Source organism: Mesocricetus auratus, unplaced genomic scaffold (genome assembly GCF_017639785.1).
Source record: "Mesocricetus auratus isolate SY011 unplaced genomic scaffold, BCM_Maur_2.0 Super-Scaffold_100029, whole genome shotgun sequence".
NCBI classification, from domain to species: domain Eukaryota; kingdom Metazoa; phylum Chordata; class Mammalia; order Rodentia; family Cricetidae; genus Mesocricetus; species Mesocricetus auratus.
This window is the reverse complement of record NW_024429210.1, coordinates 11,059,703-11,083,464: the sequence shown is the minus strand read 5'-3', so window position 1 is coordinate 11,083,464 and position 23,762 is coordinate 11,059,703. Positions and strand designations below refer to the sequence as shown.

The following is a 23,762-nucleotide window of genomic DNA, read 5'->3' as shown; positions in this document are numbered from 1 at the left end:
CATCATGTAGCAGGCAAAGGAGTTGCAGGTCCAGCATTTCCCTGGTAAGGCAAGACCACGTGGAAATACATGGATTAATATAAAAAGGAAACACATGGATTAAGACAGAGCTAGCCAATAAGAAACCCTAGTCACGGCCAATAGTTTCATAATTAATATAGTGTCTGTGTGCTTCTTTGGGGACAGAGGAGGGTGGCAGGACCTGTGGGGACAGAAAACCCATGCCTGCATTTAATCCCAACCCCCATGGTGATGGCATTGGGAAGGAGGAGCAGTGGCTGGGCTGAATGACATTCAGGTTTACAAACCACTCAGGTTTTCTTGTAGCAGCCTGAACTGACTGAGACAGCCCAAATGGGTAAGTTGAGGAAGCTGCTGCTGAGGGTTAGTAAGAATGAGGCTGGTGAAAAGGGAAGAGGGGGCGATAAGTGAGACTTACCTCAGTGAGACGCCCAGCAGCAGCTCATCTACTTACTTGAGCAGCAGAAGCATTTTGGACTCGAAATAAGAGGAGGGTGTTTTATAGGCACAAAATAAATTAGACTGGTGTGTGGAATATGAAGACGTGTTACTTTTGCTTATGCTGTGGAACATTTGTTTAATGATGCAAAGATGCGCTGCATTCTTCCATGCTGCGTTTGTTTAACTCTGTGAAGCTGTGATTCTCTGCCTGCCTAAAACACCTGATTGGTCTAATAAAGAGCTGAATGGCCATAGCTAGGCAGGAGGAAGGATGGGCGGGGATGGCAGGCAAAGAGGATAAACAGGAGGAGGAGAAGAGGGGAGGAGGGAGAAAAAAAGAGGGAAAGGAGGGTGCCAGGTGCCAGTCACCCAACCACACAGCCAGACACCTAAAAAGGAGGAAAGAAAAGATATACAAAAGCAGAGAAAAGTAAGAGCCCAGGGGCAAAAGATAGATGGGATAATTAAGTTAAGAAAAGCTTACTAGAAACAAGCCAAGCTAAGGCCGGGCAATTACAAGTAAGAATATGTCTTTGTGTATTTATTTGGGAGCTGGGTGGCAGACCCCCAAAGAACAAAGAGACAGTGGCCAAAGAGTTAAAGAACAAAAAAACAAAACCACTACAGGCTAGAGTGGTAAAATGGGGTTCAGGGTACAGAATGAAGCCTCAAGAGTTACTCCCTGGTAGAGGGACTGAACTTTCCCCCATACTATGTATCTTTTTAATTCTCTACAATGAACACTTACTATTTTTGTAATTAAAAATGTGAAGGCATTTACACACTAAACTTATCGCTTTGCTTCTAGAGTCAGCCCATAGCTTATACATTCAGGAAGACTTTTTTGATTACTCTAGACCTTGCAGATTTCCTTGTAGCAGAGCTTGCTTATTCTATAGCGCTTCTCCGAGTTCGCTAACTTTCCAGAGCTGTGGCTAAAATGCTCACAAGGGAACAACTTGGAGGATTTATTTATTGTGGCTTGTGTAAACTTCAGAGAGCAATGTGAGCAGACACCAGTTCATCCAGATGGACAGCAGGGACAGAAGGAAGGCTACCACCCAAGTCTAACTTGATAGACCAGTGAATTTACTGCGAGTATAGGTGTGTGGATGAGGGCTTGTTTACAGGAGGGGGGGACTACTTACAGGAATATGGGTGACACAAAGCAGCGGCTTTACCCAAAAACCCACCCCAGCATGAGTGACAGCTCGCTAAAACTGCATACCTCGTGCTCCCTGTACAACCCCTAGGCAACCCCAGGAAGTCTTCCCTCCATGGCAGTAGTTACTGATTTATGTAATCTTGGGAGGGACCTTGTGAATGGATGCTGTAACTTCCAGGATTCTTCTGAGCATCCCTTCTCCTTCTAAGGAGGGAGGATTTCAATTCAGAGGACATTGCTACACACCAGGGTTCATGGTTTGGGGAATGTCATCCACAGTTCTTGCTTCCATTAACTCAGAACCCATGTGAGGCAGAGTATCACCATGGCAGGAACACATGTCAGAGGCTACTCCTCTCCCGGAGCACAAAGTAGAGACAGAATACAGAACATAGTGCAGGCAAGATATAGCCCTTAAGACTGCCCCAAGTAGGCCTCTCTTCCACCTTCTGTCATCTTTCAACAATGCTATGAGTTATGAATACATCAAGGGATAACCCCACTGACTGGATCAGAGCCTTCAGAATCCAGTCACTTCCCCAAGGCCATCAGTTGACAACCAAAGGCCTTAACACGTGAGCCTGGGGAGGGCACTCCATGCTCAGACCACAGGCCGTGACTTCACCACAGAGCCAACTACTACTGGGCCTATGTATACTGCCTCCCTAGCCGTCTGTGAACCTACTGAAGCCACTGCGTTTGCGTGTCCTTCCTGTTCAGCAGTAGATGCTGGGTAAATGTCCCTGAGCTGAGGACCCTTTGACGGAGGTACAGCTGGGACCCTGTCAAGAGCTATTGTAATCCCTTGTAATACTGCAGATGGCTTTGGGAACTTTGTCCTCTCTCTGCAACGTTGACTTAAAGTCTATTTCCAAATTCTCACTTTTGTCACACACAGAAATTATGTTTGGGATCCTATCCTATCCCAAAGACATCGCACCTCAGAAAACTCTCAGTTGGCCAAGAGAATCTCATCTTTTACTAATTAGAATAAGATAGAAAAACAATGTGGGTTGGTTGGATGTCAAAACAGGTCAAACTGGAGGAAATGCCAAGGTGATAGCTAACTCATACCATGTGTTACTAGTAAGAGACAAACCTGCCAGACATGGGACTCACAGATACTGCAAAGCACACCTTCTCCTGCCCACACAAGGCCATGTTGGTCTCTTCTTTTTCTCTGCCTGGGTCACTCCCTCACCCCAACACAGCCACACCACAGGCACACACACACACACACACACACACACACACACACACACACACACACACACACACACACACACACCACAGCTGTGTTTTCCTTTGGTAACTCTACCTGTTAGGAATCAGTGTGTTTCAGTTACATTCTCAGAGGTTTCTCTCGGTGACCATTTCTTGATTCTTTTGAGAAAACTCTAAGGAGAAACAAACAAACCTGAACAAAAAGACAAAGAGCAAAACGTAGTCCAGGAACCCTTCACACTGAACCCACTTCGGCACGTTAGGTAACAAGAACAAGCATTCCTATGCAGCAGAGGGCCGGGATGACAGAGGGGGCTTACAAGGTCAGTGTTAGCAGCTGTCTGGAGGAAGTTGTGACAAGTCAGGCGTTAATACTGCTAACTCCTACAAGAATAGCTGATCTCTCAGCATCTTTGGCCTTAATGGGAGTCCCCAGGTTTCACCATTACTCTATTCCTGTCTCCCATGTTGTGTAACCGGAGACTGGTTTTGCCGTGGTTGATGTAAACAAAGGCTTAAAACCAGAGAGTTCCACAAGAGGGGAAGAGAATGAAGCTTCCTGAAATCTGGGGCTGCTCACCCAGAGGAAGTGGGAATTAAGTAAGTGAAAGGTGTTTCTCAGTTATGGCTACTCTGTGTCCTCAGCCTGGGCCTCTCTCAAAGGCTCCTCAAGCAGAGCCCAGGTACTTATCTAGGCTACGTGGAAGGTCACTCCATCATGAAAGTCACAGTTGGCCTTATTCCCCACTTCTGAAAGCTAAGTATGGGCTGAAATGTCAGCCTGGGACTCCAAGGCCACAGCCCAAGTACACTCTGGGGCTTCAGCAGACTGCTTTATGCATGTGCCCCAGGGAAATTCCGACTTCATCCCTGGAGCTACCCTTAGCTCTCTCAGGTTTCTGGGAACCAAGAACCATGGCTGGCTGTGAGAGCTTTTGTCTTCTACAGCAGGCTCCCCGGTACTAAAGCTTCTTCAGTGACCTCACAAACGTAGCCAGGCTTACCCTTCACTTGCTCCCACACTAGAATCAGGTTCACGTCAGGGGCCAATCCCAGTTCCCCGAGGCTGGCTCCTTGAGCCCTGTGTCAATAACTCAGAGCTCAGCCCAAGAGTTTGGCCATCTAGTACTGGTGACCATTCTGGGCACAGGATGGAGTCTGTAGCTTGTAGTCCGTATTTGCTAATTCTGACCTCGACCTTCCTAAGTGGTATACTTACCTCAGGTTTTTGTTTTTGTTTTTGTTTTTTTCTAGAAAAGATTTACCAGAATCATTCTTTGCTAGCTGCCATATATATATATATATATATATATATATATATATACATATATGCATACATATGTGTATATGTAAAACCTCCCTACCCTATTCCATTTTAGTAAGTCACGTCTGTTCTGCCTATCTATCCATCTGTCCATTTATCTATTATGCATCTCAGCCCACACACAATCATGTGTGCATATAATTATGCATGGTTATAATGGCATGTATGTGTGTGAGTGTGTCTTTTCCCTGCAACCTTAACATGTCTGTCCTGTTCCTTGGGTTGTTGGTCTGGTAAATCCCTCTGGGGACCAGTCTAACCTTCTTCTTATGTGGGCTCTTGAAGGCAGTTGGAGGAACCTACCCTTGTGAGGTCTGGATTCTAAACCATGTGTGTCCTCGGACCTGGCTGAGTTCTCAGGGGGCAGCCTTTTCCGCAGCCCCGCCCCGCCCCGCCCCGCCGCCTTCTCACTTCTCTGTGACTCCCTGCCGCCTTCCTAATCCTTTCCCACTGCGCACCTGCGTCCTCCCCACCTGTGACCACCTCATATTAGCAGATGACCAAGGCGTGGGTCTTAATCAGCGTTTACGCACAATAACAGCCTGGGCTGCTTCACTGCAAGACGTTGATTTCTCACAGCTCTCCAGATCAAAGATCCTACAGACTCCATTCCTAGCGAGGCCTTCTTCCTGGCTTGCAGACAGATATCTGAGCCTCAAACAACATAGTGGAGAGGGCTCGGCTCTCTTCCTCTTCGTGTAAGAGCATGCATCATCTCAGCATGGGGGCCCATCCTTATGATTTTATAAAACATAATTAGCTCTCCAAAGTGACATCTCCAGAGGTGTCTACAGATATAGGCACACGAATTGGGGAAACAAAATTGTCCGTGTAGCTCCTGCTTCCAACTCCCTCAGCTCCCACCATCAGAACTGCTGGCCCCTCTGTAGCCACCCTCCACAGCTCTCCTCCCTTTTCAAAATAAACTCTCGGCCCTCTGTCCTGCCCAGAGCATCTGCTGGCACCGGAGTCTGATAGCTCTCAGTGGTGGCTTCTTTTCGGGTCTCCCTACTTCTGCACCCTTTCCTGCAGGGAACAGGAATCTTGTTACGTGAAGAACTGTCTTCCCAGCTTGCCCGCCTGCCCAGCTATCACAGTCAGGCCCCTGCAAGCAGCCTGCGCCCTCACGGCTCAGCCGACCTTGCTCTCATGTCTACTCTGCTGTCTGTTCAGCCCCTTGACCTTTCTTGGATTCCTGGGCCTTACGCCTCTTCCTCCTGCCGTCAGTCCTCAGCCTCTACTCTTTGGAACTGAGCCCATTCCCACACCAAAGACAACCCTAAGCACCGAGATGCCTCCCAGTCCTCTCAGGACTGCTACCAAGGTAGGGGTGGACATAGGCTGCAGGAGAGGGCATTGTCACACCTGGAGAACGAAAAGATGAGACATTCTCGCCAACCGAGGAAACAGCAAGGACATTCACATTCCATGAATTCTGCCTGTGTCGCTCACCTCCATTCCATTCTCTGACTGAAGAATGCGAAAAATGTACCATTTCTTGTTTCTATAAGGTGTTGGTATTAGAATGCAAGTATTGTCACGAAATGGGCACCTGAGTTCCTGCTCACAGCTGGGGACCCAGTACTGGCTAACCTGCCTCCCATACCTGGGACCTGCGAGTCCAATGGCTCAGCCTGGCTTTGTTCCTGAGATTTGAACCGTAAGTCCTGGATGTGGGAGGAGGGGAATGGGAAGCCTGCCCTTTGACTCCTTTTGTAGACGAGGACTCACCCTGAGCAACTGAGTTGCCCTGGAGGCTCCTGAAAATGGGTATCTGGGAGTGCGTTCCCGGTTTGGTCAGTTCTACCCCGGGTCAGAAAGCTGGTCCTATGAAAACAGGCTCTACGTGAAATAAAATGCTTCTCCGTAAGAGGAACCCCATTTCTTCCCCTGTGACAGTGAGGCCCAGGGATGAGCTGCCCAGGGGGAAACAGTCCAGCAGTCCCCATGCTGCCTGACAACTGTCACTTCCCCAGCTGCACGTGACTTTGAGAACAAAAATGCCCTGCTGCATGGAAGGCATTCCTGTGTGGCTGCAACCATTCACTCGCACAAATAGCCCCTCAAAGTCTAGTTCTGTGCCCGTCCCATGATGGCCCGATGCTCCTGTGTGTGTATGGGGGGGATAATGAAGACACCAGCAGCAATGAGGCCAGTCCATCATCTGACCTACCATCTGAGGGAGCAGAGTGCTAACTCCCTCATGTGCTTAGTCACCTGTGGTCAGGTGCATAGTCACAGTAGCACTGAAGGCTAGGTCTACACAGGGGCCCAAAGTAAGCCTCACGAGGCATCACCACAGGGTGGGGTCGCTGGACACCACAGGGCTTTAACCAAGTTCAGGTGTGCTAGGTAAAGGAGGGAGGATCTGCCTGGCGTTCCTTCTGTCACTCTAAGGAAGGGAAGCGAGGCTTCAGTTGTTGGCACAGACGAGCTGTTTTCTATGTGCGAACACTGGTGTGTGTGTGTTGGGGGGGGTTCCTTTTGTACCATTGGTGCTTCTAGTATTTACCCTGTGAGCAGAAAACTTACTTGTCCTAACTTTCAAGCCCCATGGGAATTGGAATATATATTTTTTAATTTACATTTTTTATTTTATTTTATGTGTGTTGGTGTTTTGTCATGGGTATGTGCCTCTGGAGTTGGAGTTACAGACATTTTGTGAGCTGTTGTGGAATAAACTTTTCTGTACACTGTGAAGATGTGTCTTTGCCAAAGAGCCTTCTGATTGGTCTAATAAAGAGCTGAGTGGCCAATAGCTAGGCAGGACAAGAGGTATGGCAGGACTTCCGGGGACAAAGACAGCTCTGGGAAGAAGAAAGCTGGAGTCCAGGCAGAGAGGAAGCAGTGTGGGCAGCGCAGAGTAAAGGTGACTGAACCACATAAAAGGCAGATCTGCCTGCAGAGCCACCACGTGGGGGCTGGGAACTGAGCCCAGGTCCTCTGGAAGAGCAGCCAGTGTTCGTAACCTCTGAGCTACCTCTCTAATCCCATGGGAGTTAGAATATTAAAAGAGAGGAAAGGGCAGGAGTTTGGGACAGCTGCACGCCCACCTCCTCTACAAACTGTCTTCTCCACTTTGAAATGGGACTTATTGCCCCACAGGCGCCCCCCCCTTTGGATGAAAATGGGAAACTGGATTTTACACTTTAATTGGGCCCAGTAGCATTCCAACAGGCATGTCTTCGAGAATTCAGCCTATGGGGCCATCTAGATGTCCCAGCAGGCAAGGGCACTTGCTGGCAAGCTTCATGGCCTGAGATCCATGCCCAGAGCCCACATGGCAGAAGGAGGGAATGGACCCCATGGCTTGTGGGTACAAACACAAGCATGCATACACAAACTAAATAAATGTTTCAAAATCTTTCAGAAGTTGGAAAGGTAGCTCAGTGGTTAAGCGCACTTGCTGATCTTGCAAAGGATGAAGTCCATCCCCAGCTCACAAGTGGTGGCTAAGAGCAGTCTGTGGCTCCAGGTCTAATGCCCCTGGCCTCCTCTGTGACACCCAGGATTTCAGACTGGACTGAGCCTTTTAACTCAGCCTCAAGTCACATGGAACCCAGATTTCTCAGAGCTGGAGAGTAAAGGGGTGATGCTCTCAAGCGTCCCAGCACCCCTAAATGGTCTTCTGAATGCCCATCTGTATGACCCATATGTGAGTACCTACAATCCACCTGTCAATCCTTTCCAATTCTTTGGACAAATGCAAAATAGAAAAAAAAATGCCTCACATCATACACACAGATACATACACATCACACAGATACATCACACACACACACACACACACACACACACACACACACACACACACACCAGCTCTACTTACTCTTTGGGAAAGTTATGACTCTGGCAGGCATCTAATCAGAGCTCCCACTGCTGTGAGTTTCTTGTGTTGTATGTGTGTTGGGATGAAGTATCCCTGAACAGTTCTATCTGGCTTGCTGTGCAGCCCAGGCTAGCCTCTCACCAGTGATGGTGGGATCACAGGCCTGGACCATCTTGGCTGGCTAGAACTTCTGTTTTCATAAGAGCTGGAGAAGGACCTTTGACCAGTTCACTCCTGCCAAACTTCTTTATGTTCTGAAATTTGAGTAGTAAACTCAAGCGAACATTGCACTCTTCCACAAGGAGGGAAGCAGGGACACTGAAATCTTAACCCAGAATTGCAGGGTCCTCAGTACTTGCCATTCAGTTACAAGACATTTCATGTAAGTGAACACTCTGTTTTCTTACTAGGATTTAAGTTGAAACACTCAGGGGCAGGAAGGACCTGGAAGAGAATTAATGGTGATCATAAATGGAGCCCAAAAATTGCTTTTGCCTTTACTTGCTGCTCATTCATTCATTCATTCTCCTCCTTCTCCTTCTTCCTTTGCTTTTAGAGTGTGTTAGAGTAAAGTACTGGTCCCCAGTGCCTATTCGATCCACCCCCCTCAATTTCTTGACTGTATCAGCTGTGAAACAAACACTGCTCCACTGTGATCTGAGGGTGTGTCGCGCCTGAACAGTTCCATCTCTAGAGACGATGCCCCTTCTGTCTCTGTGGAACTGGGCATCTGGGATGATTGGGAGTATGATCAGAAGGACACAGTCTGGCTGGTCGCCAGGATCCCAAGGCTACCATAACCGCAGGGGCAGGGCTTCTGCTCACCTCCACACCCCTTGTTCTGGTGGGCACTAAGGAATTTCACAGATAGCCATACATGCCTGCAGGCCACACAGCCACCAATAAGGCCAGTTCCTCCTACTCCCTGCAAGGAGGGAACTTGAGGAAAGAATTTGCCTGCCCTCCCCCCTCTCCCTCCCTCCCTCCCTCCCTCCCTCCCTCCATTTGTTTTTTGAGACAGGGTCTCACAATGTAGCCCAGGCTAGCCTCAAACTCATAACAACACTCTGGTTTGGTTTCTGTCTTCCAAAATCTAGGATTGCAGGCATCAGTCAAAGAGCTGCAGGGTTCAGTGATTGAAATAAAACATCGAAGTAGTTTCATTGGAGATAACTACAGTATAGGGTTTTGTGGGGAGCCGCCCCCACATTCTCTGTTACAAGATGGCGCTGACACCCGTTGTCAGTTGGAGTAAACAACCTTGGTGCGCATGTGCCTGCTACTTTTCCATCCCTTACTCTCTGCCTCTCCCGTGGCGTCATATGGGCTGATGAGCAGGAGCCAGTCAGGAGATGACACGTCCGAGGCGGGGACTGCTGAGCTATATAAGGGTTGGGCTTTTCGCTCCCTGGGTCTCCGCTCTGTAAGCTTATGCTCTCCCTCTCAAGACGCATTAAAGCTGTTCTGCAGAAGGATCCTAAGTGTGCCGCGTCGTTCTTGCTGGCGAGACGGTAGCGCGGGACAGGGTTTCCCTTAACTTATTTTATTGTTTAGTAGTTATTTTAATCTCAAATTAATTGAGTTTCAGGGTCCCTGATGACCTTGATCTGGCCTCACAAGTAGGAAACACTGGGCTCAGACCAAATGAGGAGCTAACTGGTGGATTATCAGTTGACTTTTTGCAAGCCCCATTGTAGATGTTGCGATTCTGCATGTGAATGCTGCTCCCAGTCCTTCACCAGCTCACACTGTAGCTTATTTATAAACTTACACAAAGCATGAGAACCAATCTTGAGTCTGAGACAATCAGAAAGAAAGCAAACAGGGAAGAAAACACTGTTAATGAGAACACAGAACGTTTAGACCAAGATAAGCGGGACTCACTGAAGCCAAAGACACGAACAAGATAACCCTAGGTTGAAGGGATTCCAGCCAGCCTGAGCATGGTGAACATGCCGCCTGCAGGCCTCTCTCTTTGCCTCCAATTCCCTCTGCCTTACAAAAACCAAAAACGGAACAAACTAACAGCGAACAAACAAAAAACCCTCTGGTTACATTCTTAAAGCTAGTCACCAAACCAATGTCCATTCCCTCATTTGGCCACTTCCTCCTCCTGAGACTGGCCACCAAGGTCCAGCTGTCAAAGTATTGAAGTCCAGAAATCGAAAGCCGCCTTTGACACCCTAATCGACATGCCCAATTAAAGTTAAGCACCTCATCCTCACAGGGGATTTGCCCTCTACTTTTATAAACCTCCATTTTGGTATGTGCCACATCTGTCTCCTTTATCCAGTCCTCTGTCCCCTCTGGTACAAATACCCTTCCTCCTCTTCCCTAGTCCCTTCCCCTTTTCCCTTGTCCTCTATTTCCTGTTTTGTCTCTTAAAGCTCTGACTCCCCAGGGCAAATCAATCCTCTGAGTGTCTTACTTTCCTGCTTCCTCCGTGGCTGGCTGGTTGGTGACTGACTGGCCCTTGGCGTCTCCCTTTCTTTCTCCCTTCTACTGATTCTCTCTGCCTGCCAGTCCTGTGACGGGGGTGTGTAGGGAAAAGGGGCCAGCCAAAGAAACACACCCTGGCCCTGGAACCAGTGCCAAAAGAACACACTTTGTCCCTGGAATCTGAGTCAGTGAAAGAAATGCACCCTGACCCTAAAACTAGAGCCAAAAGGCTAAAAAGGACCAAAGAAAGAAACACACTTTGGCCCTAAAACTAGAGCCAAATCTGACCCTAATCCTGTGCAGAAAACTAACCAATCCTTGAGCAGAGCTCTAGCCAATGTGAGCTCAGCACTAAAATCTGACCAATCCCTACCCTGGAAGCCCTATATAAACCCTGTGTCTGTTCAGCTTGTGGCTATTTTTGCTCCCCTGCTGTCCTCTGCCACTGTAGGAGAGGGCAGCCACTCTCCTGGATTCTTCCCTCCTAATAAACTCCCTGGATGAGCTTTTGGGTGAAGATCTTCTTTTGCGTGCAGAGCAGAGGCGACCCTGGGCAGAGCAGAGCAAGCAGGACTGTAACACTTTTGCCAGGGAAACCTTCCCTTGGCAGAGCAGAGTTGTTACACTCCGCTCTCCATCCACCAGAGCAGAGCAGATACACTGGGAAGCCTTTCCCTGAGGCAAGGCTGCTAAGCTTCTGTAACCTGTGGTAGTCCTTGGCTCCCTAGCTCCAGGATACCTTTCCACCTGAGCTGGGTAACACTCAGTATTCTGTGACTCCCGAATGCCAGAATACCTGTGTCACCTGATCCATCCAAAATACCTACAGGATGTCCTTCTGTATAAATGTTTTTCTTATTGGTTGATTAATAAAACACTGATTGGCCAGTAGCCAGGTAGGAAGTATAGGCGGGGCTACTAGATGAGGAGAATGCTGGGTAGAGGAAAGAGTGAGGCCACCAGGGAGACAGCATGTAGTGACCGGGAAGATAGGATGCTCCAGGGATTCTGTGGTCAGATAAGGCCATGTAGAAATACATAGATTAATAGTTACAGGTTAATACTTAAGAGAGAGCTAGCCAATAAAAGGCCTGAGCCATTGGCCAAATAATTTAATAATTAATATAAGTCTCTGTGTGTTTATTTGGAGCCAAATGGCTGTGGGGCCAGGTGGAAAGGAAACTCCAATTACAGCGCTGCCCATCCTTCTACTGCCTAGCTATTGACTGCTCAGCTTTTTAATCAGACCAATCAGGTGCCTCAAGCAGGCAAAGCAACACATCTTTACATAATTAAACAAATGCAGCATAAAGACGTAGCACAGCTTTACATAATTAAAGGTAGGTATTGATAGTATTTACTGATCTGTTTTTCCTGTTAGATCTTATTGTTATTGTTGTTTGCTTTTCCAAGATGATACTTGCTATGTAACATGTGCTTGCCTCAGACTCGTGATCTTCCTGCCCCTCTGCCTCCCCAGTGCTGGGCTGTGCGACCACACCCTGTTCTGAATGATGCTTGTTTTTCCTATTACTCTCCCCCTTTGTCCAGTCCTCCAGCTTTGGTTTTCAAAAGCCTAAAAGCCCCTCAGCATTGGCAGGAGACCCTTTAAACTAGCTGTGAGAGTGGAGCTTGAGAGCGGGGTTTTCTCTGCATTAGGAAAAATGGCCCCAGACCTGTGGAAGTGGGAGATGGAGGAGACATGAGAGGGCACAGATGTACTCTCAGCCCTGACAATGGGGGCAGGACAGGGGCCAAGAGGAAAGGGGCTGATGGCCTGCATGGGAAACGGCTGCACCACGAGGCTGGGAAAAAGTTCACACCCAGCCAGGAAGGGAGTCCTGACTTCTAAGTGGGATATGAAAGCTTCCAGGAGACTGGCCACCATTCCTGAGGGCGCGGACACCAGGAGCTCATCTCAGCAGTGATCTGCTTGCTTTGGTGATCTTCAGTGGACCCTGAAGACAGGCAGCTCAGGCCAGTGAACCTTACCAATCCCGTGGCATACTACAACTGCAGTTTCCATGACGCCATGGAATGGACCTCAGCAGTGTGTATCATAGCCCCTCTTTCCATCTTGCAGGAAGCTTCTTAAACAGGAGGGTAAACAACTAAAAATAGCTTCAGGAAGTTCCTGAATCCAATCAGACTCACTGGGCCCCTCGCTGCCAGGGTAAGCAATAAAATCTGACAGTTCTCCTTAAGAGTGAAGCAAAAAGTGGCTGAGACCAGACCAGCTGCCTGGAAGAGTATTAGGCCAACTGCCACCACATCTGGAAAGGACACTCTCCAACTGCTGAGCTGCCTGTGTGAGCAGTGTGCTCCAGGTCCCCAGCCTTGTGAGTTGTAACCTGGGATGAGCTGGGTGTTGATGATGTCTAGTCATTTCCACTCCTGTAAGTAACCCCTCACCCAAATGTCTGTAAGTAACCCCAATAAAACACGCGGTTCACCAGGTTGGTCTTTGGTGGTATCCATACTTTGGTCTGTCCTGGGCTTCCTATCTGGGTTGAGTAGACTCGAGTCGCCTCTCCCTGGGAAAAATTTTGTCACACAACAGAGAAGGAGCTCACAGCAATGGGACAGCTGTGGGAAGTGGCAGGTGGCCATGAGGGTGGATCCCAGTGAGAGAAGGAGAGGTAGCCCAAGATGCAGTGAGACAGATGGAGGGAGGTTACGTTTCACAGAAGCCGCGGAACTCATGCCTAAAGAAAAAGGGGGGATGCTGAAGGCTTTGAAGTCGGTCATGTGATTAGTCACCTGGGCAGTGTCTTGGAGGCTAGGTGAGCAGCTGAGATGTTACTGAAGTTTACAAGGGGCAGATGTCTTGGGCCAGGGAAGGGCAGAAGGGCAAGTGAGTGGAGTCTTACTGCATGTCAGGGGCATAATGACAGGTCTTGCCTTCGTGCTACATGGGGTGATGAGCGAGCGAGGGGCTGGAAAACTCTTGTTTCTGCTGGAGCAACTGGTGGATAAAAGAAGCTGTTTGCTCAGGAGGGCTGTGTGGCAGAATCCAGGCCCATGTGAGAAACCCAGATGACCTGAAGTAACTGAGACACCGCCCGATGCTGGGAAGGGGTCAGGGAACCAGAGCTGGGCTGTAGGTGTCGCCAGCAGTGGTCTTCTTTGCCTGTGTCTGCCTTTGGTTTTCCTGGCTGACTCCCATCATGCCTCTAGGCCTCAGCTCGACCACCTGCTTTCTGAGGAAGGCCTGCTCACCCCAGTATGAACTAGTGTGATTTAGGTTCTTCTCCAGCCTCCCTGTTCAAATTCTTCCCTCCGAGCACTCTCTATTTGATGGGGGAAGTCCTGTGTATATGTCAATAAAGCACTGTTGGCCAATAGGGAACCAAGATAGGTGGGACTAGGAGTCCAGGAGGACTCTGGGAAGGAGAAACACAGGAAGTCAAGATGTAACGCCATGGGATAGGAAGCTCGGAAACCTCTCCGATAAGAGAAATACTTAGATTAGCAATTATGGGATAAATACTTAAGTCAGAGCTAGCCAGTAAGAAACAAGCAAGGCCAACAGCTTCATAATTAATATAGCCTCCTGTGCGTTCATTTGGGACTGATGGGGCTCTGGAACCAGGCTGGCGGGAAGGCTTCCCTTTACATGTATTGGGCTCTGGAGATGGCTTAGTTGCTAAAGTGCTTGCTGCCCAAGGACCTGAGTTCAAGTCCCCAGCACCCATATAAAAAGCTGGGCATACCAAATAGCCCATGCCGTTAAATGACAATACTAGGGAGGAAAAGGCTCAGGCCATCCTGTCCAGCGGGTCAGAAAGCTCCAAGTTCAGTGAGAAACTTTGTCTCAGGAAATAAAACAGGGCTTAGAACTTGAGGAGGCTCAGCAGGTGGAAAGTGTTTTCTATGCAAGCCTGACAACTCGAGAACCCAAGACTGGGGTAGTGTGGAGTCTTTTGTGAGAGCAGTTTGAGTGGAACAGTGCAGAAGGGGGGCAGTTGCAGTGACGCACAATGATTGCAAGCCAGGAACAGGAAATAATGTGAAGAAAGTTGTCCCAAGACGTTTCACTGCTGGAGAGAAACTAGGGCAGCAGCTGGGAGGGTACCTGGGGCTAAAGTGGGCACCCCAGGAGCTGTGTGATATCAACTGAGGGTACCTGGGGCTGAAGTGGGGACCCCAGGAGCTGTGCCGTACCAACTAATGTGTGCCTGTGTCTATGTGGGAGCAATGCTTTGAAGACATGGACTGGGCAGAAGAAGCAGACAGAATCAAGAGTGAGTAGGGAAAGCAGGGAGAAGGAGGAGTGTAGCTCAGTGGGTAGAGTGTCTGCAGGGCATGCATGAAGCCCTGGATTTGATCTCCAGAGCCACATCAAGGCAGGTATAGTGAGGAACCAGCCTGCCTCCATCTTAGGCTTAAAAGCCATCTTATAGTAAAGACAAACTATGTTCATTCCTGTTTATGATTAAACCTCTGTCTCTCAGGGATTGAGCTATGTCCTGCCTGTAACCTTAACTACAAATGGTTCTGTACTGCCTGTTCCAGAAAAGGCAGTCATGTCTTTGTTTCAAAAAGTTAATAACCATCTTGCAACCCTACCTTTGTTTCAGAAAGGTTGTTATGACTATCTGTTGTGATTACCTTGCTTTGACCTCCAGTTATATTCTGCTCGTGTAACCCCAACGATATCCCCCCCCATTTGGAAGCCCCTAACCCCGAGCTATAAAACCCTCGTCTTCCTCACATCTAATATTGATCTCTTGAGCCCCACCTTAGGGGAGGCAGTCCATGAACACAAATAAAAAAGCGTGCTTTGATTAATTAGACCATGATGATTTGGGTCAGTGGTCTTTCTCCTCCCATCTATGGATTAACAGTAGTGGCTCAAGACCCTAATCTTGGGCGGTAAATGTAGGAAGGTCAGAAGTCAAGGTCATCCTCCAGTGAGAGACTAACTACTCGGACAAGAACAACCACTCTCACGATTTTGATCCAAGTTTGAAGCAAGCTTTAATTAATACTAGCCAGGATGATGGACTCTGCCCAGGTCCATTCAGGGGTTCCAAGAAATTGGCGACAAGTCACACTTTGCAGAGGTTTACAAAGGCAAACCCATAAGGCTACCTATTTCCCACCAGGTCAAATCAGGAGCAAGCATATATCCTGATGTATTTCCTGCTTACATACTTCCCACCTACACATGATAGAGTATGTTACGTACAGTTGGGTCAAACAAACTTGTTTAGGGGGAATATAAAAAAAAAAAAACTTGTGACTTGTTACCTCACATAAACAGTAGCCTCCAGCATTTCAGGAAGTTACCTGTCCTTGGGCAAGGGGCTTAAAGGTTAGAAGCGTTTTTTTTTGTTGTTGTTGTTTTTTGTTTTTTTGTTCTATAGATCTCCTAGGTATAGTAATTAAAACTTAAAACATAACAACTTTGGTTCTCACACGAACCCAGCCTGGCGGTTAACCCCAAAACCTGGCAGGGAAAAGCAGGCAGATCTTTGTGAGTTTGTGGCCAGTCAGGGCCATATAGTGAGACCCTGAGAGAGGAGGAAGGGGGGAGGGCGGAAGGAAGGAAGGAAGGTTAAAAGGGGAGGAAAGGGAAATGGGTGGGCGGGTGGGGTGTTAAGGCAGTGGGGGGCTTCCAAGGCCACCAGCCCAGCCTTCAGCTGTTCTGAATCCAGTGGAGTCAGGAGACCCTGAGGAAATGGTAGTTGCCTCTCACGCTCACGCAGGGAAAGCCATGCCTCTGGCCAAGTGGCTTTTCTGGCAGCAGCTAGACCCTGGCCCCTGGCCAGGCACACGTTGGTAGCAGAGTCTGAAGGCAGGCTTTGTTTCAGAGGAAGGATGGTGGAGTGAGATGGAGCAGTGGGGGGGGGGGGGGGGGCAGCCAGGGCCCACTGCAGAGCAGGCGGAACCTGGGATGCCTGAGGAGAACGGGCAAAGTCATGCCACCCCATCTCCCCTTGGTTTCTCTCAACAATGTGGCTCACAACTAAAGGACGTGGTATGAACTAACTAGTTTTTCTTACCAGTGTTCTCAGGGTTACCACTCACCCTCTCCACAGCTCTGCGGCCAGTGCAGATGTCAGAACAGGGGCTCTGGGGAGCTCAGGGACCCAAAGGGCCATGGGAACCCTGCCAGAGGTCCAAACTAGCTGGGTCTTAGAGCAACACGGGTAGCAGCCCACAGCTCCTGGAACTGCAAAACCCTGGGGGAAGAGCAAGGCTGTGTCCCTGCACAGCAAGGATGCATGTGAGCATCTCGCTGTCCTTGACTACATGGAGAACCGATGAACTTGAACTTCAGTGAACATGAATCTTTCATTATCTGTTTGTTCTCTCTCCTCTGGGATCTCTTTCATTTTCCACCCTATCCTTACCCTCCCCTCAGACCAGTGGATCTGTGAGACAGCTCAGAGGTAACAGAGATTGTGAGTGTGAGCAGGGAGCAGGCCTGATGACTGTCACTGAGATCCCCGGGACCATCCACGCAGATCTCTCTCTCTCTCTCTCTCTCTCTCTCTCTCTCTCTCCTCTCTCTCTCTCTCTCTCTCTCTCTCTCTCTCTCTCTCTCTCCCTCTCTCCCTCGTCTCTCTCTCTTCCCTCCTCCCTCCCTCTCCTCTCTCTCCTCTCTTCCCCCCTCTCTCCGTCTCTTCTCTCTCTTACCACCATGGCATTGTGTTAAAATTGGAAGTCTGGATCAGTACCCGTGCACCCCCATCCTCCTCAGAGAGCAGCATTTAGAGAAGCAGCTCTACCTCAGGTAACCAGGCTAGAGGGTCTGAGGGGCTGACAGTGCCATGTGGCTCAGTGGTGGAGTGCGAGCGCCATGCCAGCCCGGACTTTGTAGTGAGACTTTATCTTGAAAGGGGGAATGAACCCACAAAGCCGGGAAACAGAGGGAAAGCTCTCATTAGATTGAGACATCGGCCCCTCCTTTGGTTCGCCCTTAAGACAGCTTGCGATCTGCCCAATGCCCCACGAAGTCTCAAGCTGGAGGAGATGAGACCAATCATGCATGCGGCTGCATGTGATGGGACACAGCAAGGGCTGAGTAATGCCCCGTGGGAGCTTTCATCCTAAGTCTCCCGCTCGCCTAGCTCTCCTTGTTTGTTTCCCTGTTGCTTCCGGTGGGGACTTCAGGCCCCCCTGCCCTGCTCCCTCTGCCTGTCTTTTCTTGGTTTCCTGTGAAATGCATCCGGAAGTCAGGCTGCCAGCAGGAGCCTGGGTGGAAGACCAGAGACTGGGTAGAGAAGATGTGTCCTGGGACAAGAAGGTAGGGAGTCTCTCGAAGAGAAACCCATTCACCCAGTCTTTTGTATTGGACCGCCAAGCCACTGAAATAACCCACCAGCTTCCGAACGGAGGCTTATCCTGAAATTATTGCTTTCTCCCACTGGAATTATGGTTCTCAATCTTTTACTGTTTTGTGTTTAGGTGCGCATGCATATGTGTGTAGAGGTAGCATTGATATCAGGTGGTTTTTTCTTCTTAATCATTCTCTCATGTGGCTTTTGCTTTTGTTTGTTTTGGGTTTTTTTTTTTCACTGAATCTGGAGTTTGATAATCTATCTAGAATCCTAGCTGCTGGACTGTCTGGCCTGCATGCTCCAGGGACCTTCCTATACCTGACTTCCCAGTGCTGAGTTACAGGCATGGCATGCTACCAGCCTCTTATGGTCATCATCATCATCATCATCTATTGAGACAGGGATGCTCTGTGTAGCTCTGGCTGCCCTGGAACTCACTCTGTAGACTAAGCTGGTCTCGAACTCAAAGAGCTCAGCCTGCCTCTGTCTCCTGGGTGCTGGGATTAAAGGCCTGTGCCACCATCACCCAGCTATATTTTATTTTTTAATGCAGGTTCTAAGGGACCAAAATTAGGTCCCCATGATCGCACAGTGGCCATTTGACAGCTGAGACACACGCAACCTATGCTATTTTTGTTTGGTTATCTGTTTGTTTTGATGTAAGTTCTTACTCTGTAACCCAGGCTGGCTTGAAACTCAATATATAGCCCAGTTTATCTTAAAGCCATGGCGATCCTCCTGCCTCAGACTGAAATACTAGGATTTCAGGCACTAGCCACCATGCCTGGCTCACTCTATCTTGAACCAGTGTTACCTGGGTGGCCCTCCGCCAGGGCTTCTGACTCAGTGGCCCATGAGTGTCTATTTCTGATGAGTCCCCTCCTGAGCCCGATGGTCCAAAGAGTCTCCTCAAGAGTCCTTGCTTGGCTGGAGCCTGATGCCTATGTCTAACAAGCTGTCGGACATCTGTAGTGGTCTTCAGCCGGTACCTGGAGTTCAGGTCTCCTCGGGTAACTCAGCGGCAGCTCTCAGCCCTGCTCTACAACTGAAACGTCTGGAGAAGCCTGGGAAACTCCCCATCTGTAGGCCACACCTGGAATGAAGCGAATGGTTTTTAAAGCTCTCTAGGCAATGGGTAGCTGAAATGAAGGAATGTTTTAAAATAGTGGTTCCCAGCCCTACCACATAAATGAATAAATACAATTTTGTTTTTGTGTTTTCTTTTTTTTTTTACAAAATACCCAGTCTTTTATTCCAAATACTCCCTGAATGCCCAATGCTCTTCTAACTTATCTGACTCCAATATGTTATCCACACAGTAACCAGCATATGTGCACACACACATACAAACACACATGCACACACACACGTACACACACACATGCATGCATCATACGCAGGCACACACATGTGCACACATATGTGCACACACATACATACACACACACACACACACACATACACACACACCACTTCTTAAAACTGTCAGCAGCTTCTGCTTTGCCTTTAGAATAAAAACAACCAGAATCCCTAGAAATGAGGCTTAGGGTCTTTGCCTTCCAAAAGTCAGCCTTACCTAATCTCGTCCAGTCTTGGGGCCCACTGCCCCCAATCACGTCCCATCTGCTTGTTCTCCATCCAGTCCTCTCCCACTAAAGGCGGTCAGTCTGTCTGTCTGCGGACGCTTCTCTGCCCCGCATTTGTCATTGAACGATCTCAGGCTTCATCATTTGTTTGGCTCCTCAGAGTTGCCTTGGTGCTGCCCCTTTCCTAACCCTGATCACATCTTCCTTTACCCTTGACCTTCGACCTTGACCTTTGAGTCTGCGCACTCTCCCCATTGATTTCAGTCCTTCAATGTCTTCCAATGCTAGCCGCCAACTTAGACTTCAGTGCTCCAGAACAAGTTTGTAGACCTTCTGAAAATATCTACTGGGTGTCTCCACTGTGCCAGGTGTGGTCCTGGGCGTGGGATGGCATGTGGACCATGGAAAATTCATATTTTGTTGTCGTTGTTTTTCCAGACATGGTTTCTCTGTGTAGTTTTGGAGGCTGACCTGGCACTCACTCTGTAGAGCAGGCTGGCCTCGAACTCACAGAGATCCTCCTGCCTCTGCCTCCCGAGTGCTGGACTAAAGGCGTGTGCCACCACTTTCCAGTTGAAAATTCATATTCTTATACACTGAGGACAGCAATCAAAAATAAAATCACAGAGTCGTGATACCTATTGGAGAAATAAATACCTTCCAGGGAGGGAAGCTGAAATTCAAAGATGCGGTGAGAGTTACCTAGCTAAAATCAGAAGAGGTTCTATGAGGTGGGGTAGGGAAATGACGGGAAATGTAAGGCCTGTGTTACAGGGGAAAACACAGCATGGTGGGGGACCAGAGGCCTTGGGGGCTATGACTGAAGTAGCCAGTGTGGGAGGTTTTGTTAGGTTCTGAACTTACATGGTACCCACTCCCCAGCCAGGGTCAGCAAGCCACAGTACCCACCATGGTGTGGCAGTGACTAGGTAGCCATCACAGTTGGGCATATCAGGCACCTTGATTATGCAGCAAAATAGACCTCACCTCTTCCTGCCTCTTATTTCTGTTCCTAGGGCCTTTCCCACCATGCCTAGAGAGCAGGCAGATCTACCAACCCAGAGGAATGGATGGACACCAAGGAGGCAGGTGAATCAGCAGTGTAATGCCTGTCATATAAGGAAAATGGTGCTGTGTTCACAAACACCACACTAGGGAGCTACATGCAAAGACAGCCCAGTACTTTCCAGATCCCATCAAACCTTCCTGTTGCTACAACTGAATATCAAAGCTTATCCAGCTCACAGCTCTGGAAACGGGGAGGGCCTAAGGTCAAGGACTTAAAATTGGTGAAGATCTTGTTGGTAGGGACTGCGGGATCCCAGGATAGCACAGGGTGTGTGTGTGTGTGTGTGTGTGTGTGTGTGTGTGTGTGTGTGTGTGTGTGTAAAGCGTGCCTATGAACATTCCCCATAGCATAACAGCCCTGTCTACTTCCCCCTTAGAAGGAGGAGGAGGACAGGGTTCTCAGACCCTACTCCTCACAATCCCCTTCTGTAGGAGGAAGTCTGATGCCGCCATTAAACATGTGACTTATTAGAGGCGCATACAGATGAGGTAATAAAAGGGCGGTTTACCACACCGCTAACCACACCCACTTTAGGCAGGACTAAAGGCGTATACGGCTGGATGTAAAGACGTATACGTACGTAGGTGGAACTACGTCACTAGCCAGGCCCACTTTTGGGCATGACTAGGGGCGTTATGGGGGAAGGCATAAAAGACAGCACACAGGAAGTCTCGGTCTCTTTTCCTGGAGTTCGGCTTCCGGTCCGGCTGCTAGCTGAGAACTGTTTGGCTCCTCTGGGTTTGGTATCTTGTGAGTAATTTTCTACATTAAATACTTAGCTTTACTGTCAGTAATTGTGTGTCGCGTATCGTTACAGCGTCCGTTTAGCCTACAGTTTGGTGTCGGGAGCGGGATTGGAATCCGGATCCAGGCGCCCAGAAAAGCGGCTTCTCTCGGCCCAACCAGGCACACGTGGACTCTCCTTTCGCTAAGTTCCTCACCACTTCGCTCGGCAAGGCACGATTCCTGCCGCCAGGAACCAGTACCTTCTACCTGCCGGTAAGGTTAGGCGGTATTCCAAGATTTCTCTCGTGGCCACGTGCTGTTTTACTGGCGGCCTGCTGACTCCGGCCACGTGCTCTTTCGCTGGCAGCCTGTTGATTTCGGCCTGAATTACTCCATTGGTAACAAACGTAACTGCTTTATACAATGTCAACAGCTAACACTATGATGCAGGATGTTAAGAATTTTCTTGTTTTTTGTATGGATGGGATTTTAGAAAGGGTTGAGGACCTACCTGAAAGGTACTTCCTACCCACGATGGTGATTATTAGCTTCATAATCAATATAATTTTGTTAATGAAATGGCTCAAAAATAGGAATAAACTTATACAGGTCATACAGTCATCGCAGGATAGTTTTGAAATCTTAATACAAAGGATTCAGGAAGTGCAAAATTCATTGCAGGAGAGTAAGAAAGGGTTGGTAGATAATATTCAGGATATTAAAAATGATAATGTAGGTCTGACGAACAGGTTTAAAGAGATGGAACACAAAATTGAATTACTATCAGGAAAAATGTGTTCCACAGATAGAATTGAAAAATTGGAACATAATGTGGAAACATTTAACGAAAAACACGGTTCCATGTTTGATGATTTCACTAGCAAATTACAAAGACTGGAACATAAAATTGAAATGCTAGCAGAAAAGAATTGTTCCATGTCTGAGAGCAATGATGAACTAACTGATAGAATATCATTTGTAGAAGGCAGTTTACATGCTATTGAGGTACTTGCTAAGGATGAGAATATTAGAAATTTGGAATCACATGTAAATAATGAATGTAAAAAAATGAAAGATTCCATGACGTCCTTAGAAAATTATTTGTCCCAAGAACTTCAAGAGCTCAGAGAAACAATGATGAATAGACTGCAGGATTTAGAAGACGCTCAATCTGATACTTCAGAATCAGAAATACAGGCAACAGGTCAGGACAGGAGTTTCCCAAAGCTTCTCAAATGCCGGAATGATTTCCCTAAGGTTGCTATGCGTTCCCCTATGGTTTTTCCAGTATCTGTAACAGAAAAACCAGCAACGAAAAAACAATCAAATGGTCCCATTGCTTATCACTGGGAGCCTATACAGATGAAGGATCTAAAAAATATTAAGGAGGCCATTGTCATGTATGGTCTTCATTCTCCCTTTGTCAGAGAGCTCCTAACCTCATGGGCTACTGTAAATAAAGTAACCCCAAAAGACTGGGCCCAATTAGCCTCTGCAGTGCTCGAAAATTCTTGTCAAATTCAATGGAGAGCTTTGTGGAGGCAAGAAGCAAAAGCAATTGAGATTCAGGAATTGCAGAAGGGTCATGAAGTACCCCAAGACAAGATTCTTGGGGAGGGTCCTTACGCTGACACGCAGGTTCAATCTGCATATGACGAGCGCATGTTGTCTTTGTGCCGTACAGCTGCTTTAAATGCCTTGGATAAGGTTTGTGAAACAGGAGAGATAATGCAACCCTACACCAAGGTATTACAGGGCCCAAGGGAAAGGTTCACTGAATTTTTAGAGAGATTATCCAGAGCAGTAGAAGTACAGGTAGCGAACCCAGAATCGAGGCATCTCCTTATAGAATCTTTGGCGTATGAGAACGCGAATCCTCAATGCAGGCAGGTAATTTGGCCATTAAAAATAAGATCAGCGCCATTGGAGGAATGGGTCCTACATACAGCGAACCTGGAATGTAAAAGTCAGGATACAGGAGCTTGGGTAGGTGAAGCTATTTCTACAGGCTTGAGGAGGCACCAGGATGCCAAATACCCTACCTGTGATGATATAGAGGCATGGGTAGGGAAGGCAATCTCAAAGAATTTAAATAGGCATAAAGATGCAACATGCTTTAACTGTGGTAGAATAGGACATCTTAGTAGGAACTGTAGACAACGCATTCCTAGAAATAATGCTTTTACCAGGAATGCATCAAACAGAAGGCCTAAGCCTCCTGGTCTATGCAGGAGGTGTGGGAAGGGGCGCCATTGGACTGATGAATGCTTTTCCACAATAGACAGACAAGGTAGATCTTTAAAGCAGGGAAACGGGGTTCTGGGGCTCAATGGAGCCCCGAAAAGGAAGATTATCCGGTCATTCCCAGTGACAGTGGAGGACAGCCTCTCCCAGGACAATTAGAAGATCCACTGCCCATTGTAAATAATACGGCACTGGATAATACATTAGCTCCAGAGGATGAATCAATTACATCAGGAGGAGATACAAAACATATATTTTGGCAAACTTCTATACAATATCATAGACCCAAGCTGCCAGTTAAGGTAAATAATAGGGTGATTTACGGATTACTGGACACCGGAAGTGACGCCACTATCCTTAATCAGCAGTCCTGGCCACACAACTGGGCTTTAAAAGAGGTTAATG

General features: G+C 48.1%; 2 long non-coding RNA genes across 2 annotated transcripts; one reads left to right on the top strand and one right to left on the bottom strand.

Annotated features, from left to right (window-relative positions):
* On the bottom strand, positions 1-10,495 carry LOC121134679. The gene is made up of 3 exons (XR_005871796.1): positions 10,433-10,495; positions 2,946-3,024; positions 1-41 (listed from the first exon to the last, which is right to left on the bottom strand). It is a non-coding gene; the product is annotated as an uncharacterized LOC121134679 (long non-coding RNA).
* Positions 10,496-17,543: 7,048 nt separating this feature from the next.
* On the top strand, positions 17,544-21,250 carry LOC121134680. The gene is made up of 3 exons (XR_005871797.1): positions 17,544-17,698; positions 20,335-20,407; positions 21,205-21,250. It is a non-coding gene; the product is annotated as an uncharacterized LOC121134680 (long non-coding RNA).
* Positions 21,251-23,762: the final 2,512 nt, after the last annotated feature.